Genomic DNA, 20273 nt, shown 5'->3' with positions numbered 1-20273 from the left:
CATGAACATTTACTAAAGAAAAAGTATTCTTCAGTGTTAGAGCATATTGGTTTCTATGAAGTGGCATATATGATATAACACAAAAAGTTGTGTGGCATTTGTCTTAAAATTATGGAGGGGATTTTTGGTTGGAAAACAAAACTCATTTTCTAAAATTTGATACTGAGACAAATCTTCTTCCCTTCTTATAATCCAAAGTAAGCAAAATTACCCATATAGTTTATAATTACATATACACAATATAAATAAGATGAACAGGAATTGGACAACTATATGGGTTGAAATATAGTTTGTCTTTTATTATCATAAATCGTCTATTTTATCTCATATTTTCTGCTTTATATTGGCTGTAAAGACACATTTTTCTATTATTTAGACTTGCATTTGTTCAGTGACATTTATAAATAGAAGACTAACAAATTTATAACAAAAAATTATAATACACTAAAAATATTTGTTTCTCTTTTTTTTTTAAAGATTTATTTATTTGTTTTAGAGAAAGAGAGAGCACAAACAGGAGGGGCAGAGGTAGAGGGAGAGAGGAATTCAAGCAGACTCCACGCTGAGCATGGAGTCCGATGCAGGGTTCAATCACATGACCCTGAGATCATGACCTGAGCCTAGACCAAAAGTGAGACTTAATCAACTGTACCTCCCAGGTGCCCTGAGTTTCTCTTATATTTTAAAACACTTTCTACATAATTTTCATATTATTGTAATTATGTAAATTGGTTAAATAATTTAATATCATGACATTATATATATTATTTCCCTGAAAGCAAAGCCAGAATTGAGAAGAAAGTTCCACTGAATTTAAAGCTGAGAGCAGTGACTTTTCCTTTTACTATTCTAGGAAAAATTGTGTGGTATATGTGAAAGAGCAACAAATACTTGAGATTGAATCTAAGTTCTACTACCATAGCATTTTGCTCTGGGAAAATTAATATTCAAATAAATGAAAAATTTAATTAATCTCATTTTCCTGGTCAATCTTAAAAATAAAATAGCCAATTAGTTTACCAGCAAAATTAGTTTATTCAGAAATAGCAGAATTGCAACTCAGAACATGTGAACCATAGGCAAGTTCAGAGAGCAAAAAAGTAGAGCATTATTTTATAGAGGGAAGGAAGAAGTCGAAACAAGCTGTGTAGAATCAAAATTCATTGGAGGAGAGCAAGAGTTCAGGGTTATGGAGACTTCTCATTGACTGAGTTGTGGAGGCCCCCATTGGTTGGGTTGTTGCTAAGCAGAAAATCTGTGATGAGTGGTACAAACTCAGGACTTCCTGACTCCATTTTCAATGAGGTTTTTCTTTACTCCTTTTTACATTTCCGTCTCTTGATCAAGATCTCCCCTCAAAAGCATCACTAACCAAGGGTTAGGTTTTCCACATTTAATGCCAGTGTCAGGGAGGACCTTTGTTGGTTGTCATGTGCCATGTCAGAGGGAAAGTGTGCAGACTGGAAACCACTGAGACACCATTTGAAGCATAAGGAAGGGTAGGAGGAAGAACTCTCAGGCATTTGTCACCAAAATCTGTATCTTATCAGGGTCATAAGCATTCGAGATCATCTCAATGTACTGGGCTAGTATTGCCCTAATGGGCATGTTGTCTCTGCAAAGGTTAGATTAGCAACAGATACAGAGTGTAAACATGATTATACAAAGTAATATGAGGAGCAGAATAATGACCCCCATTTCTACAATAATTCTAAACAAGGAGTTTAGACCTGAAGGTAATCAGCTAAGGAGATGAAAGGATCATGGATCATTAGATGAAATTTGTTATAGCCAATGTTTTTGTTCCCTAAGCATATGTAATTGGGTTTCCACTCCTCCAGAGGAAATTATCTATGTACAGTTGGGGGTATTTACTATCACACAAACACCTCCTTGCTCAGCAAGTAGGTAATCAAGAGCCATGTGATTGTCCAAAACTACATTAGTCAGCAAGTCAAGTGATCTTTGTTGAGCTGCAGCTGCCTTGGGCAGGGAAATGGTTAGCTCACCTAATGAAGAGATTTCTGATCATGCATTAATTGGCACTAAGTCTGGCCAAAGGGAGAAGGGATATCTCCATGGAACAAAGCCCAGAGTAATATGTGCCTTCTGAAATTTCCCCTTTAAGAAGGCCCTGGAGGCTTCACTATTGGGGTGAACCAATAGAAAGATCAATGGGAGTCTTCTGATTTGTTATGAATGTTAACAGGGAAAGCTAAATGTCCCAATGAGTATTAACATTAGCCTTCAATTTACCAGCTATCTAAACATTCATATGCCCATGGAAAATGCCATCCATCACAGATAAAAAAGAAACCGGGTGGAGTGCAGAGGACTCCAGTTAGTCTGCTTACTGATAAATTCATTAGATAGAATTTCTTGATACTAAGTCCAGTAGGTAACATCCATACACTCGCCAGTATAATCAACAGTGGCATCTGGGATTAAGGAGAAATTAGTTATAGGTAAGATGATTAGAGTATCTGACATCATGAAGTTACCTGACATCAGGTTGAAGTTTCTGTTGATAGATCCATTAGTTAGAAAAGTTTTTCCCTTTTTGCAATAGATTGGGAAGCTACTGTTTGCTTCGATTCCTATAGATCTTTATTTTCCAGTCACCAATTGGTATGACTATCCAACGTTTGGTGCTTTCCTTTTGGTGTGACATGTGGATCCAAAAGTCTATTCCTTGGAGTTTGGTGACACAAAGGATTGACCAACAGAATCTGATAGGGGCCTTTATAGCGAGGTTGAAAAGTCTTTCTGGAGATGTCTTTTCCCATACCTGAAATCTCTGGGTTATAAGGAGTGATGCTTGAGGTCTTTATCTCCTGGGAGCATGCTGTTTAAAGACTGCCTTACTAAAGTATGGCTATTTTCAATAGATTTTGTTAGACTTTTACAACATTGAAGTATATTTCGTTAAACTTTTACAACATTGAAGTATATTTCCTTCTGTCAGCTGTGGATCAAAAGAAGCAGGGACTAAATACATCAGGCACCTAGTAATCATTTTGAAAAGTATATGTTTGTGGGCCACAAAAGGAATATCTAGAGATTTAGAAGGACTAAAGGGAATGTTTTGGGGCAAGGTTTTTGAAGGGTCTCTACAAATTTTGCCAATTGAATCTTACTGATACCATTAGTGCATTCGACTAGCCCTGAGAATTAGGGTGGTAAGCACAGGGAAACCAGCCAAATAACAAAAACTTGTCAAAGTACCTGACCAGTAAAGTCAATTCCTTGTCATTATGAAGTTCAAAATAGTAGGGGTATCCCCAGGTAGAAATGATCCTTTCTAATGGGATCTTTGCCACAGAGGAAGCAGTAGCCTGTCTACAAGGTAGACAGATTCTTATTTAACTTGCACAAATAATTAACTACATTGCCACAAGGAAAAAAGTACTCAAAACTTTTTAAATTCTGGAAGGATTAGGATGGGAAAAAAGTAATTGTTTTATCTTCACTTACAAAGATTTTACCAAATTACTCTAAATCATGGTTTAGGAGAAAATATTTCCCTAAATCCAATTCACTGGTATGATCTGAAGGCCATCAGAGACCTATATTCTAGAGTACTTGTCAGAATCCTTTTCATGAATTTCTCTGACGATGAAACACATTTGCAAAAGCATCAGAATAAAACAATAACTGTCTATAAATGACAAAAATCCTAAGTGCCAATTATTGGGACATCCAGGTGGCTCAGTGGTTCAGCATCTGCCTTCAACTCAGGGCGTGATCCCGGGGTCCTGGGATTGGGCTCCCACATTGGGCTCCCAGGAGGGAGCCTGCTTCTCCCTCTGCCTATATCCCTGTCTCTCTCTGTGTCTCTCATGAGTAAATGAATAAAATCTTTTTTTTAAAGCTAATTATTAAAGATCTGGTGAGAGTTAATTATAATGTATTTGACAAGGGATTTGTTTATTTCTGTGACATACATTTTAAAATTATGACTGGTAACATATCAGGACAAAGTAGAATTTCAGGACTTTCATATAAGTTTTGGAACACTTATATTAGTATATACCTATACAAATACAAGGTGAAGAAGTTTTAGTATAATTCTTATTTGACATACTTCCCATATAATTTAACCTATCATATAAGCCTAATTTAGTTGAAGATCTTACCCTTTTATAATGAGAGAGAATGAATCCTTTGAGATGGTCTAGGACCGTTCAGAAAAATCTAAAGTTAGTTCAAAGTTAAAAAGACTTCACCCAAAATTTGATTTTGGGGAAAGTTATCAAAAATATCAAAAGATTTTGGATGCTTGATCAAATAGAATCACAGATAATTATGAAATGACTTAATTATCCATTTAACTAAAATGACAAAAACAAAAATTTAAAGGTAAATACAGAAAGTTACATAGTTGCAAAAGCCTTATCTTTTTTTTTTTTTAATAAAGACAGTTTTACCTAGTAATCAATACCTGATAAAGACAGAGCACAGAATAGAATCTTTACTTTCTTTATAGGTAAAGAAATCTATTTACAATTTCTTATTAAGAGCAGACCAATGATCTAAAAAAAAAAAAAAAAAAGAGCAGACCAATGATCTAAGAAATCTTTGTCCTTTTAACAGAGAGGAAAAAAAAAGAAACAAAATCTAATTCTATGCCACTATACTTTTAATATTAAAATTCTTTTTTTAACTTAAATAAATTCATTCCAATCTTACCTTGCCCTGACAGAAAAATCCTTTCTCATGATTTCTTTTCCATAAACCTTCTATAATTTAACATATCCAACTCAGCTTTTGTCCTTTTTCTTTTCTTACTCTGGCAAAAATTTTACTTCAGAACAAAATTGGTTTCTCTTTCCTCAACAAAATGCATCTCCATTCTTCATACCTTCTTTTACTGAAAACACACATTCTACTTCCCTGCTTTCATATACAATTATGTTCTTTCACTCATATTGTTTCTACTAGTTTTATTTTTACATATATATATGTCTATACATATATATATATTTTATTTATTTATTTATTTATTTATTTATTTATTTATTTATTTATTTATTTATTTTTAAGTAATCTCTACACCCAGAGTGGGGCTTAAACTCAACCCGGAGATTATCGTACACTCCACTCACTGAGCCAGTCAGATGCTCCTACTTTTATATACATTAATTAAAACTCTTACCTTAGAATTCTTAATTCTTAGTGCAAACTAAGAAGGAAACAATTGTAGACTCAAATTTATAAACACATTTCATTATTTTTTTGAAACATATGCCTCTTTAGCTAATGTAATCTTTCAATGTGGCACCAGACATGGTTACTAACAGACCTAAATTTATCTTTCTTTGCAATTGGAAACCAAAAGTAGATAAACTTATTTTCAGTAATAAATTTTTAGTATTTTATCTTGTTTGGAAAATGACCTCAATGAAATTCTATCATTTAATTTAACTTAACAAAATCTAAAGTTTCTAATTACCAGAAAGATTTAAGAAAGCTATTTTTTTAAGCACACATACTATAAAACATAATTATTATACCTAAAAACTCTTAACCCATTTTCATCTACCTAGGTTACTTGTGTCCAAAATTTATATTTAGATTACTCATAAAAACTTCATCAAACCTTTTCCTGTTAACAAATTTTGAATACAGGCCTGCTTTTATTAAACAAATAAATTAAACTAGCATTTATTTATCAAATAGTATTCAAATAATGTAAACTTGAAAAACATTTGTGTTAGTTTACTTAATTTTTATAAGCTCTATTTTTTCCTTAAACTGATTAAATAAAGCTCGTTACAAATTAATTTTGGCTATACCATCTGGAGATAGAAAAATATCACATATTTATAACATACATATATAACATGCAAACAGACATGGAGATCCTAGAGATTTGTTTTAAAAATTTTAGCCATGTCTCAGGTACAAAACAAAAGAATAGTATCTAAATTGTGTTTTGTGTTTCTGGCAGATGGACTAATTTAAGGTTCTCTGCTCAAGTTTTTTAGTAGTTTTTTTGCTTTTGTTTTTTATTCTTTATTTTTATTTTTTATTATTTAATTTTATTTATTTATTCATGAAAGACACAGAGAGAAAGAGAGAGGCAGAGATATAGACAGAGGGAAAAGCAGGCTCCCTGCAGGGATCCCGATGTAAGACTCAATCCCAGGACCCCAGGATCACACTCCAAGCCAAAGGCAGATACTCAACCACTGAGCCATCCAGGCATCCCTAAGTTTATATTGTTATTGTTTTGTTTTGCATGCAGTAAGGATCATTTCGAGCTATTTTTTTGGAGTCCTTTGTCTTTTAGAAGTTTCTACATACTAATAAAAAATGCATCCCATTGTCTCTGAGAGGGTTGGAATCTTTTCTTTTAAGAATCTCTCTTAATTTATCTAAATTCATCTAAAACAAATACTCCTCAGAATAGCATTATAATTCCCAACTATCCAAATATTCATATATTTTTCCATAAAGGTACAAGAAGATCTTGGTTCAAGGATCAGGTGAAACCTATCTTGTCTTTGGATTCCCTAAAATATCCTGTGAGGGACCTTGTTTTCCAATAGCTGTTGTAAAACACTGGGAATTGCACATTTTACCCCTTTGAATAGAGTGACTTACCAAAAAGTTTCAACAGAAACAGAAGAGAATAATCAAACAGGAAAAGAAAACAGGTGTGCACAATAAAGACTGACAACTCAGAACACAGAGCGGAGAACCAGAGGTTTAGAAGAGTGCTTACCAGGAATAGCTATGCCTTCTTAAAAGCAGATCCTGAGTAAATCAGAGCTCAACTAAAAGGAGGGAGCTGAATCCAAGAGACTGGGTAAATAAAAAGGAAAAAGAACTCAGAAATAGAGTGTGTAGGGCTCAGGTAGGTACCACATGTGAGTCCAGGGCTCCTTTGTTCCTCATGCTTTGTCTCCTTTGGATCCCATTTCTAATAATGTGTAATGTCAACCTTAAGAATAAAATAGTTGATTAGTGTACCAGCAAAATGAATTTATTTGGTAATAGAAGCAGAATTAAAATTTGGGAAAAACTATGGCAGACCATAGACAAGTCCAGAGAACAACAGAGTGGAATATTACAGAGGAAGAAGGAAGGCAGGATGTTTGGAATGAAAGTCCATTGCAGGAGAACAAGAATTCAGGGTTGTGGTGACTTCTCATTGGCAGAGTTGTGGTGGTTCCCACTGGCTGGGTTATTCTGACCAATAATATTTCCCTTCCTCTTACTCGGGTAGTAAGTAAGCTTCTTATCAGGAGGTATAAAGTAAACTGCAACAAGTGGTACACGAATGAAGGCTCCCCCTTTAAGACTTCCTGACACCATTCTGAATGACATTTTCCTTTATTCAATTTCACATCCTCAATTACAAAATGAAACTAAGAATAATAAAAAGAATAGCAGCAACTTTGGAAGATTCGTTTAAGATTTAGAGATGATGTAAAGAAATTATCAAGGGAGTCAGCACACAGTAAGTTTGTAAAATATAACAAAAGTCCTAGAAGTAAAAGCAATAGTCATTAGTAAGGGTGTGTAAGTACCACCACTATAGTTATATGTAAAATCACTTTATTTAATATTCTAAATTAGTATTACTACTTTAAAATATTTATTTTATAAACAAACATATTTAAATTACATTCTTCTTAAATCCATTTAATGTTTTCCCTCTTTATCTTCGTTGAAGATAATGCTATGCCAAGTTGTATTCATTGTCAAGACACACTGCATTAGACACTACACAAAATGATAGACACAAATGATAAAAGTCTTTAAAAAACCACAATTGAGCTTATTTAAAGAAATTACTATGCTTATGAATCATTATTGGAGTATAGAAAATATCAGCATTATTGAAATATCAAGGATATTTGTCCAGTACAAGAGATACCATTTGTGAAGTGGGTTTTCATAGAAAAGGTAATACTTGAGAAAAGTTAAAAAAATAGAAATGAAATGGCAGGCAACTAGGTGTGAGAGTTTAGAGTAAGAAAGCTTGTCACATCAAAAGCCAAAAATCTATGAAATTATTTGGCATTTTAAGGAACTGCCCTTAATATGGTATTATAATATTTAATAAGATTAAAGATGTTGTACAAATGTGATCGAGAAGAAACATGCTAAGAATTTGAGATATTTTCTTTTCCTTAAAGGTTATGGAGAATCAATGATGAGTTTTAGCCAAGAAATGGCATGTTCAAATTTTCACTAAATATAAGTAAATAAATAAAATGTGATTTGGAGGATAAAAGACAAACAGTAAGGACATAAATTGCAGAATATAAGCTAGGGGCTTAGACTTAGGTAAGGTATAAGAAAGACAGTTTTAAAGATTACAGAGTGAAAAATCAAGAGAGAAAAGGCATTTCATCTCAATTTGCCAAAATCGATATTTAATATCATGATTCCCTCTGCTACTCATAACATTTCTTCACAATTAAAAGAACAAAAATATCACCAATGTTTGAAACAGCCTATGGCTTTTCAGGTTAAGCAGTCAAATTATAAGTATTTGACATAATTTTCTCAACTAACCATTCCTTAGCTAATTACACTATCATTGACAAATTAGTTTGTAATTATAAAACAAAATGTTATGTATGTATTTATTTAATTATTTATTTCTTAAAATTTCAATGTAATTAATATACAGTGTTGTATTAGTTTTGGGTGTACAATATATTGATTCCACAATTCTATACATGACTCAAAGTGCTCATCTTGGTAAGTGGGCTCTTCATCCCCTTCACCTATTTCATCCATTCCCCTCCCTCCACCCCCTCTGGCAACCACCAGTTTGCTCTTTGTTATTTAAGAGTGTTTTGGGGGCACCTGGGTGGCTTAGTCAATCGAGTATCTGATTCTTGATTTTGGCTTAATTTATGACCTCAAGGTGGTGAGATCAAGCCCCTGTGTGAGTTTCACCTGGGCATGGACCTGCTTGGGATTCTCCCTCTGTCCCTACCCCAACCTCCACATGAGTGCATGCTCTCTCTCTCTCAAAAGAAAAAAAAGAGGCTGTGTTTTTGTTTATCTCTTTTTTCTTTGTAAAATGCATACATATATACATACATAAAATGGGTTTACTAGGGAATATGTGAATATTAATTAAAGTAAGTAAAATGAAGAAAATAGAAATCTAATTATAGAGAATTAATTATTGTTTCTAATTTGGTGTGTATCCACATATATTTGGTTCATAGCTACAGAAGACATCATGTTTCTGAAATTTAAAGCATTTAACTAATTCCTATTGATTATGTAATGAAATTCATTTTTATATTTTAAAATTATTCACAATAGGGATCCCTGGGTGGCACAGCGGTTTGGCGCCTGCCTTTGGCCTAGGGCGCGATCCTGGAGACCCAGGATCGATTCCCACATCGGGCTCCCGGTGCATGGAGCCTGCTTCTCTCTGCCTGTGTCTCTGCCTCTCTTTCTCCCTCTGTGACTATCATAAATAAATAAAAATTAAAAAAAAAAAAATAAAATAAAATTATTCACAATAATATGGTGAGCATCATTGAAAACATCTCTCATACTTTCTTTAGAGTAAACTCTACTCAATGGGTAAAGGCATTTTTAAGTCTCTTCAGATGTTCAAAGCTGTCCAAAGGAAAGGCTATGTCATTTTCATTGTTCATTTTTATCACTAGTGCTGGGTATGGTATGTTTTATATATATTTTAAACATAATAGAAATAACCATTATGTCATTATTGTTTGCAATGTTATTTCTTTTCTTTGTATTTATATTTTTTTCCTTATATTAAAATTCCAAGATGTGCACATTCGTTTTAGAGATATATATTTTTTAAGAAATAATTGAAATTATGAGCTAAAATAAGACTAGTAACCATTTATTGAGGCAGGAAGAAACACATTTTTTTTGGAAATATGAAATCAACAGAAAGGTTTAGATTTCCTTGCTTTTGACCTTGATAAACAAGATTACTACAGAGGGTGGGTAACTTTTCTTATAAACACCTAAGAAAGTATCATCAGTTGGTACACCAAAGACAGTACTAAAATTAAAGTTAATAAACTTTAGGTTTTAAAGGAAAGATAGAAGGAATTATGGTTTGCTCTTTAAGTCCCCATTATACCGTGTCAAGACAAAGGTTTCATAAACCTCGACCACACAAAGTCACCCGGAGTTATTTCCACCGCTGAAAAGCAGCCTGAGTAGGCAGTAGCATCCACCACAGTATGCGGCAGTGCTCATTACATTTCTATTGAATGCTTGGCTTCAGGACTGTGATTATCTGGATATACAGAATTTAAAGGAGAGAGGAAGGTATAATGAGAATGCATTGTCATAAAAATATAACTTACTTTTGCCAAGTGTTTCTATCTAGAAGCAAAAGGGCTGAAAGTAAAAATAAGACTACTAATAATAGGCAGAAATATTTTTAAAAGTTTTCAGATAATATAAATGCAAGGTTTAGGATTAAATCAAACTTCTACAAACTACTAAAGACACATGCACTGGTTCAAAAATAGAATTTCAATCTTATAAATTGTGTTGAGAAATTAATACAATTGTCTGCTCTTGGTCAACCAAGTTATAGAGAATTGATAATAACATTTAAATTTCAAACACAGAGGAAATAAAGAGAGTAAAAGTTAAGTTCTTAGGGAACTTGTTGACAAAATCACAGTGCCATTATAGCTACTATTTAAGTATAGGCCTAAAGATGTTAGATAATTTTAAAATGTTGAATGTGTCATTTACTAATAGCAAATAAGGATGTATTAGAGGATTACAGTATGGTTAGAGTAATTTTCATATCTATAAACCATCTAAATTTATGCACTTAATTAATTTGTATTAATCAACAGAACAAAAGAGCGGCATTCCATTCCTTTTGTGTTTCCTGCCATCAAATTTTGAATTGATAGAATTAAAGAGGAATTTTTTTACAATTTCTACCCCTGAATAAGGCTAGATTTAAAGATTGTCTTTCATTAATAACTGTTCAGAAAATGTTCTTTGAACTGAATTTAAAGGCTTATTATTTTGTTCTGAAAGTCTAAACTTGTATTTTCTACTGTGCGACAAGGGAAATTTAGAGCTAGTTTGGTAACATATTTCCAGCATTTAGATGAACCCCTAGGGTATCCCATTAGTATTGCAGAGATTATATGATAGTTCTACTCTATTAAATTTTTATATAAAACATAACTTTTAAAAAATTGAGTTGAACAAGAATTGCCACCATCTGTATGTTAACCTTAATAGAAACATCACTGAAGAACAAATGAGTTACCCACCTAATTAATTAGCAAACTTTATAAAATTCTTATTTTAATATGACCTTAATACAATGCCTAGCCTCAAAAAAAAAAAAAAAAAAAAAAGAAAAGAAAAGAAAGAAAAGAAAAAGAAACAGAGAATTTTAAAGCTGTCCTTGTTATCAGCTTATCCTTGTAAGCTTCCATTTATCTTATCAAAGTAAGGCATCACTTTTGCTTCCTTCTGCTAATAAGGTCTGGAACAGAGCTTTTCTCTAGCAGTTCACTAATTCCTTTTGCAGACAGAAATGTTCAGTCTATTGGCTCTCCCCACCCCCGATGTGTCTCTTCTCTTTAGTTCCTCCCTCACCCTCAAGGAAATTAGAGATCCAAGTTCCTCCATTGCTGGAATTTTAAGATTTTAAAGAATATAAGATTTTAAAGAATATTTTTTTATCCTCAAGACCTCAATTCTAAGTAGGTTTTCATTTTCTGGATGTCTAAATGATTGTGTAGGAATGTAGACCCCGAGAATTCTGGGGTAAGTCACGAATCATGACCGAATCATGCTTAAATCAAACATAATCATATTTTTGGCACTTTTGTCCAAGCCAGTGGTATAACCAACTATCAGTAGTTTTCTGTAACATGCTAATGAAAACTAGTAATTTCCAGAGTATTTACAAAGATAAATAAATTAATATGAACATGATGTAATGGCATGTATTATTATTACTACTACTATTATTAATATTACCATTAAGTGAGATAATCTATATAAGATATCTGATATCATTATTGTTTTTTTGTTGTTGTTGTTGTTGTTATCGTATGTTAGCTAGTTATCCCAGTTAAAGAGTAATTCTCAATTTACAAATGGCAGCCTTGGAAAAAAGATTTCTAATTCATTATTACCTCAGTAAATTTGAAAGAGAGATATAAACAGATGACAGCTTCATCAAGACAAAGTTAAATTAGAACAGTTGAAGAGGATGACAGTGGAGGAGGGAGGAAGAATTAATTGATTTTATTTGGGAGCAATGGCAAAAAAAAAAAAGCATATGTGGAAGAAACCAAGTGTCAGTCAACTCAATAGTCAACAGTGTCAGCTTCCCAGCTGGAAAGGCAGGAACCTGATATAAAATGAAGGACCTAGTATGTAAGAACTATGAGGTAATCCTCTTAATGAATGGACAACTTGTCAAACCCTTCCTGGGATTCTGTATTATGTAGAAGGCTCCCAATCTTAAAAGGAATGCAAAAACTTGGAGAGGGTTCAGAGGACAGCCACAAAGATAATGAATTGGTTGTAAAGTAAGACCTACAAGAAAAGGTTAAAAGATCTGGAATTATTCAACTTGGAGGCAAGAACTTAGAAGTTATTTAAATTCTCAAGTTAAAAATATATGGTGCCCATCTCAAGCTTCTCCATGAATTAAAAGGGAAAAAAAAATCAGTTTAAATCTCAGGATGGAAAATTTATGGAATTTAAACAATAATTTAGCAAACAGATTCATTACACATCATTAAGGACTCCTGAGAGTGGTTTACAAAATGTACATGCCCCTTTAAGTTGTATAATTTATTTACATATTTATTTTAGTGAGCTGTGAAGGTGCATCTTTGATGAAGAAGAGAAATGGCCTAGATGACCCAGCAGGGTTCTTCACAGTCTTAAATTTCACTGAAATCCAGAGTTAAGTATTAATAGTCTACTAAATCATTGCCATGCTTCTTGCCTTTCTCTCACTCATTTATTTAGGACTGTAGGAGTGAGAAGGAAATTGAGGTGATTTGTACCAAGGTAAGTCTGGGCAAAAGGGATAGGGGCAGGATGCAAAGAGGATGGAAATGTTTAGTGATACCAGCCTATTAAATAGCAACATCAAGGAGAGTGGTCAGATCCCTGGACTCCATGGGATATCTGGGCCTCAGGTCATGTGGGGATAGTCCATTAGTTGTTTGTTTCTTTGTTTGTTTGTTTGTTTGTTTTTTAGGAAGCACCTGATGGCCATGAGAACCAAAGTTTCTCAGATAATTTTGTCTGTTTCAATTTTTAATATGCCATTCATTCATTCTGTTTTAACTGATGATGGTAAAAGTGGCAAAACTTTGGGGTTACAGACTTCCTTAATTATTCTCTCAGTGAAATGGGTACCACTATTATTAGATATATATGAGGGTTTTCCCCAAGCAGGAAATGTAAAGTTTAAAATTTCTTTGCTCTGTAAGAGCAGTTGTTTTACTGTTAGAAAATCTGCAGAAAGTAAAGAAGGAGCATGAAGAGGCTTTTAGCCAACCATGACACAGACAATATTAAGATCATATTCATAAACATATGGGGCAGGGGCTGGAATAAACATGATTTATAGATATTCAAACATGCTTAAGATTTTAGCCTATATTCTTAGCCAATATTCTTATCCTACTTGTAAGTTTTCTTAGGATTATGGACTTGAACAATAGAAAAAAAAATAGACATTTTGGACCATCTCTTTGAAGTTCCAACAACAAAGTATAGGAAGGATGTTAAGTTTTTCTATCCATAGTAGTTTATAACTACAGCATTTTTTATAAGACTGTTTCAACTTATTTGGGCTGACTATGTTAGTGCCACTAGAGACTGAATGGAACAAATAATCTAATCTTTACTATAAAGTGTTTTTTTTTTTTTTTTTTTTTTTCCAGAAATAGGTGCCTAAAACTGGCATTAAATCAAGACTTGACATCAATCAGGATTTTGTTTTGGCTTTGATTTCTGAACTTGTTGGACCAGCTAGATGTGTTTTAAAGCAGTTCACTTAGCATTATAATCTGCTAAAGCATTGCCTTTTGCTTGTTGAATCTCCTTTTAAACTGTGCTTTAATCTTAATTATTACCAATTGCTCTGTAAGAAACAAGTCAATTAATTGGGTTTTGATATGGCCGGCATATTTAATTGCAGTTCCACCTCCAGATAAGAAATCTTGTTGCTTCCAAAGCACCCAAATCATTAAGGACTCCAAAAGATAACTGCTATCTGTATAGACATTTCTTTTCCTATCTGTACCTACTTGACAGGGCTCAGTAACCCCAGCATCTACTAGAAATGAAATATTTTGTTCTTGCCATTGTAGCAGAATTTATCCCTCTTTTGTGAAGGGTAATTTTGGTCAAACAGGAGGCATCATTCAATCAGACAAAGTTTGTTTTTTATCTTTTTAGATTTTATCTTTTAAGATAAGACACAGTAATTGTTTTTTAAATGTCCCTTGCCTTTCCTATAATAACAGGTATGTGAGGTTTTGCTGTTTCTATTGTTGATTTGTTTTGTTTTCTGAGTAGTCCCAGAGATGTCCTTTCTTAGGTTTACTTAATTATCAAATTTAAAGAGTTATTACATGCAGGTCTAGAATTTTTGTTTGTTCGAGTAAAAGTGTCTTCAAAATGCCCAGCAAGGTCTTATAGAACAGAGAGGAGGAGGTCTACCATCCTCTTTGTTTTCTTATGAAATCTACCACTGCAGACTTAAGGCAATCAACAACAAAGGTGAATAGGACAATTGTAATATCTTCTCCCTAACTGAAACCAGAATACTTTTTGAAAGCATTAGTGAGATGGTCTCTAATATCTGGGATGCATTTATTTTTATGCCCTTGTTTTCAGAACTGAATTTTTGACCAATTTTTCCAGGAAAGATCTCAGGGATAGTTTTAACAAATCTTACTCAATTTTTATACTCTTTTTATCTCCATGCTTGGCCAAATTTTGATTCATATAATTGATATAATTTTGGTAATCAATTCACTCTGATTCTTCCAAGTTTTAGCATTCTCTGTTCCCAAGAGGTGACTCCTGGACTGAACTTCACAAGGGACATATTAAATCCTCCTATGGATTTCTGTGTTGTAAGGGTCAGAAAAGTCTTTAACTAGATAATGCAAATCTAATCTTGACTAAAGCTTAAAACCCTAAAGCCAGCAAATTTGGTCATTGTCTGAAACTATAAGACATTGTAAGTGGCTATTGTCCAACAGGAGTGGGAAGGGTTAGTGGACAAAAAGGAAGAGCATAGAAGGAGTAAAGCAAGGGGTAGACAGGTGGAGGGTTCAAATTAGAGCAGGGGGCCAGGGAAATGTTCATTTTAAAATTGTACTTGGCAGAGGGGTGAATTCAAGTTTAAATTTTAGTTCTTCCATGTAGGTAGGTCTTTTCTTAGAGTAACAATTTCAGAATTTTTCTGGATTTTAAAAGCCTTTTTCATTAAGCTACAATACAGCTGTCTACTGAATATTTCAAGTCTTATGATCCTTTTATTTCTAAGATCCCACACAGGTAAATTATTTTATTCATATCTTAAGTTCCTCATGTAGATCACTGAGTTTCTTTATGGTCATTAGTAAAACCCTGCAAGAGTTTCAAATATTTAGTGTTTTTTTCTTCTCTGTCTCCTTTTTTTTTTTTTTTAACTATAATGTCCATACATATAACCCAGATAATGATGACACAGAAGTGCATAATAACTGATGATTATCTGTTTTCAAATAATGAGAATAAATGAGAGAGGGGGAAAAAAAAAAAAGATCCCAAGAGCCATCTTGTTCATGAAAGCCCTGAAACAAATAAATCTAAATTTTTAGCACAAGAAATTAAAAGTATGAATAAGGGCTTCAATGATGCTCAGTTTAAAGGAGTAAGTAGGATTTATTCAGTGGTCCAGTGCCTGAGACTCCAAGAAGGAGAGATGTCAATGACCTTCTGCATGGTCTATTCTTATCAAGGTGGCCTGGACTGAGAAGCAAGAGGACATCGGCTCATTCAAATGACAGAAATTATGTTTTTATAAGATCTCAAGGTTAATTCTTGAACAGAGCTTCTATATTCTTTTAACAATGGAATTAAATGCATTTTGTTAGTTTATCAAACATAAAACGTATTTTAATCATGTGCTAGTTAAACTTTGCTATCATTGGCTTACAAGTGATTAATTTAAAGATGCCTAAATGACAGTGGACAGAATTGAATCATAACACTGTTTAGAGTACAGTGACAGAAAAGTTTGGCTGCTACTGATGTCCACTGCTATCTGTTGCCTTCTGTTCTCTGTCAAATATACCCAAGAAAAGAAACAATCTATTAGGATGAGAGAGATAAATTTAGCATAGAATACATATTTTTATGACTGTTTTTCTTCAGAAGAATAATATTTGAGATGTTATTAGATTTTATATTTTATATATGAACTATTAAAATATCAAATTTTAAATTAGTTTTGTCTATAATATTAATTTCATATCTGCATTAAAAAGCAAACCTATCCATTAAATAAAGAATTGAATATTCATTTCAAAACTTTAAGACAACTTTGTAAGAAAATATATGCTTATAATAAAATTTAAAGAAAGAAAATTGGATGTAAATGATATTTTTCAAAAACTATCCCATTGACCATCTGAAAAGATCTGATCTATAATATGGAAAAGTAATGTAAGTAATGTCCCTTAGACCCATCTATATTTACAACACACTCTTCCCCAAGTCTGAAAGGAAACAACATTTTTTTTTTCTTGATTTGGGGCAGAACATTAAGCACAAAAGAGAAGGAAAAGAATATGATATTTAATGAGGCCAATATCTTAATATAAAGTAAGTTCCTACTAATTGGATATAAATCTCTAAGCCCCTATACAGAGTAGTTAAAAAACACATAACAAAAGGGAAATATGGCAGTAACATAGAAACCAATATTCATTCTTACTATTAACCAATAAATGTGAAATATAACATAAGTGAACCATTTTCTACTTACAAAATGGTCCAATCACTGAAGGAGACAAGCTCAAGAATATGCATTAGAAGCCAAAAAAGAAATCTCTTGTCTCCATAATCTAATAAAAACACTTTTAAGAGTTTATCCAAAGAAAATAGTAAGATACAGAAAAATGATATTATTAGAAATATCTACAATATAAAAAGTAAAAAATAATTTTGAAATATTTAATACAATACTTTAAGTCAAAAATTAAGACACAAACTATGTATTATAGTATCTCAAATATTCAAAAATACCTTATGTAGTTTTATTTTTACTTAATTTATTTACTTTTATTCTTTTAATAATTTTTTTAGAGTTTTTATTTTAATTTCAGTTCATTAACATACAGGTAGTTTCAGGTATATATTAACATAAGTTTCAGGTATACAATATAGTGATTCGACACTTTCAACACCCAGTGTTCATCACAAGTGCTCTCTTTAATCCCCATCACCTATTTCACCCATCCCCCCTCACCAAACTCCCCTCTGGTGACCATCAGTTTGTTCTCTATAGTTAGGAATCTGTTTCTTGATCTGTCTCTCTCTCTTTTTCCCCCCTTTGCCTTCCAATATTTTGGTGGTTTAATATAACAGGAACTTGTTTCTTGCCCATAGAATCAGTTGACTGGTCAAGATGCTTTAGTTACCAAATCACCACACGAAGATAAGCCATGCCTCTTATCTTGAACTTCTGTAGTTTTAAACTATAAGGCAAGATACTAAAAAAGTAGACAATGATTTTTGTTTTGTTTTTCAGATTATTTGATAATTTAAATTTTTTATTCATATTTTTCAAGTTTAAAATTTCTAAGCATGTCATGTATTGCTTCTCTAATTATAAAAATGAAAAAAAAAATCCTACAAAACTCCATCTTTTTCTAGATGGCAATGAGGCATATTAGATGTAGTATTGCAAAATACTTTGCCTCAAATTATTCATGGCATTTCTCAGCCGGATTTAACCTTCAATATTTAAAAGACATAGTTACATAAATTACATATGTAATACACATATAATTCCATATATGTATGTACATACATACATCTGTATATACATATATGCATATGTATTTACATTGGTGACAAATGCCAAAATATTGTGCCATCAGTATCTTAATAATTAAAATGGTTATTCTGTCATTTGTGTTTCAAAACATCATTCAATGAAATCTAATTTCAAAAATCACATACACATCAAGGATTTGTAAATTCTAGCAAGATAAAATGTAAACAAAACAAAGCAAAACAAACTAACACCTACAATATCAGCAAATAGTCAACTATATTTCAATTTTTTAAAAAAGTCAGTGGATAAAATGGAAGTGTTATTTCAGGAACCCAGTTTATATTCAGGAACCCAGAAGTTCATAACTTCTCTACTGAAATAATGTATGGCAAGGCTCAGTGGTAGAGTTGAAGTCCAAAAATCAGAACAGTCTGTGATGTCATCAAATCTTGGGAAAGTATACAGTTTTATACCAATTATCTAGTAATCTATTAGGTTTTATCTCCAACAAGGGTTAAAAACTTAAACAAGGTCTATTAGCAGTAAATAATCCTGCCAATATCTTTCCCAGTAGGGCAACTCCTCCAGCAATTTTCAGGATTAATTATCAGTAGCAAGCATTTTCATAATCTGTTCTTAGTTTTTCAATTTCTGAATGAACTTGGCTCTGACACATTCCTTATTATTTCCCTACTACCAGTAGGATGAACAACTTGTCCAGGTCATGCTGTGTCAAAGAAGTGCTAATGTGTTTATATAAACTCTGCTGTCTTGAATGCTTTGTATTACTTTTTTTTTTTTTCACCACAGCAGAACACACACAATTTCTTGGTATAAGAATACAAAGGAAGAAAAAGACAAACTGGAAATTTATAATGCCAATAAAAATTAAATTGTTTTTGCTGAAGCCAATCAGCTATCATAACATTAAAACCAATTTCTTTTCCTCATCCACTGCTTTTCCTCATTTGCACTACTTATATAGGTAGAAATTTCGGTTTGTCCTTTTCAAATGCTTTGAGAATTATAACTGAACTCATTTTCATTCTTTTTCTCAATATGTACATTAGAATGAAAAATAAATTAATATGGCATTTCTTTAGACATCTGTCCATATATATAAATTCTAGATTTTTAGGTATAATTAATACTTAATGAATCATCTAAAAGGAAAAATGCATAATCATGACTAAACTTCGATAATATTTCTGATCCCTCAGATTATTTGCCTGATGAACCAAAAACCTTATTCACTTATGTAGTTCATCTTCTTTCTGTGTTATTTTGAAGTGTATATTGTAACTTACATTTCAGTCTCAAATGTTTGTGTGAAAGAAAATCCCTCATTTTTAATTTCAGTGAACATATGGCACATCTTTAGAGTCCTTTTCTAGCTCTTAAAATAAGTCTAGTAGTCATAGTTTCCAGATAAATATAAAATAAAATTCATTCCAATCAGTTATATAGTTCTCTTTCTTATACTAAATACTTCAGCTAGGAAAATACTTTGTTTTCCTAAGGAATTATAAAATGCTGTCAGTTTGGTGAATTATGGAATACAAAATGGAAGATGGTAAATGTATATGAAAATGCATAAAAAAAACAAAAAAAAGAAGATGCATCACTTCCTTTTTAATGAGGGTTAAATTGGTAAAGCTTGCTAACTTCTACTCACATCTTATAAAAGATAAACATCTTCTATTGTGCAATGTGAAAAACTTGTTAAAACTTTAATTGCATCATGATGGTGTCAGTTGCTAATCCCTCATTTTCTTAGCTGTCAATATATTTAGGCTGAATGTTATAGCAAACAAATTCCCTAAAATGTAACAAAAGAATTGGGATTGGATAAAATGCTATTTCTAGCCTGAAGTAGGGTAAACTGAAGCCTAAAATAAACTCTGCATCCTAACTGCAACCAAGTAACTTAGAAATGTTCAAAAAAATTGAAATAATAACATAAATAAGTATTTATCGTATGCTTTGGCACATATGAGACAGATTGAGAGACCAAGACAAAGAGGTAAACGTCCACAGGGCAGTGTACAACACTTGGTCATAGGCATATGCTTGAGGGCCAGGGCTGAGCCCCAAGTAAGGGTTAAAGGGCCAGCATATGGAGCCAAAAGTACTGGAGAGCATGGTTTCAATTCTAAGTGCCACCATGGGGCTCATAGTAACCTCCATTGTTGAAAAGGAGTCACCAGCTGGATCAAGATTTGTAACCACATTAGAAGCAAGT

The sequence above is a fragment of the Canis lupus genome, chromosome 4 (genome assembly GCF_048164855.1).
Source record: "Canis lupus baileyi chromosome 4, mCanLup2.hap1, whole genome shotgun sequence".
In the NCBI taxonomy this organism is placed as follows: Eukaryota; Metazoa; Chordata; class Mammalia; order Carnivora; family Canidae; genus Canis; species Canis lupus.
This window is presented reverse-complemented; position numbering follows the sequence as displayed.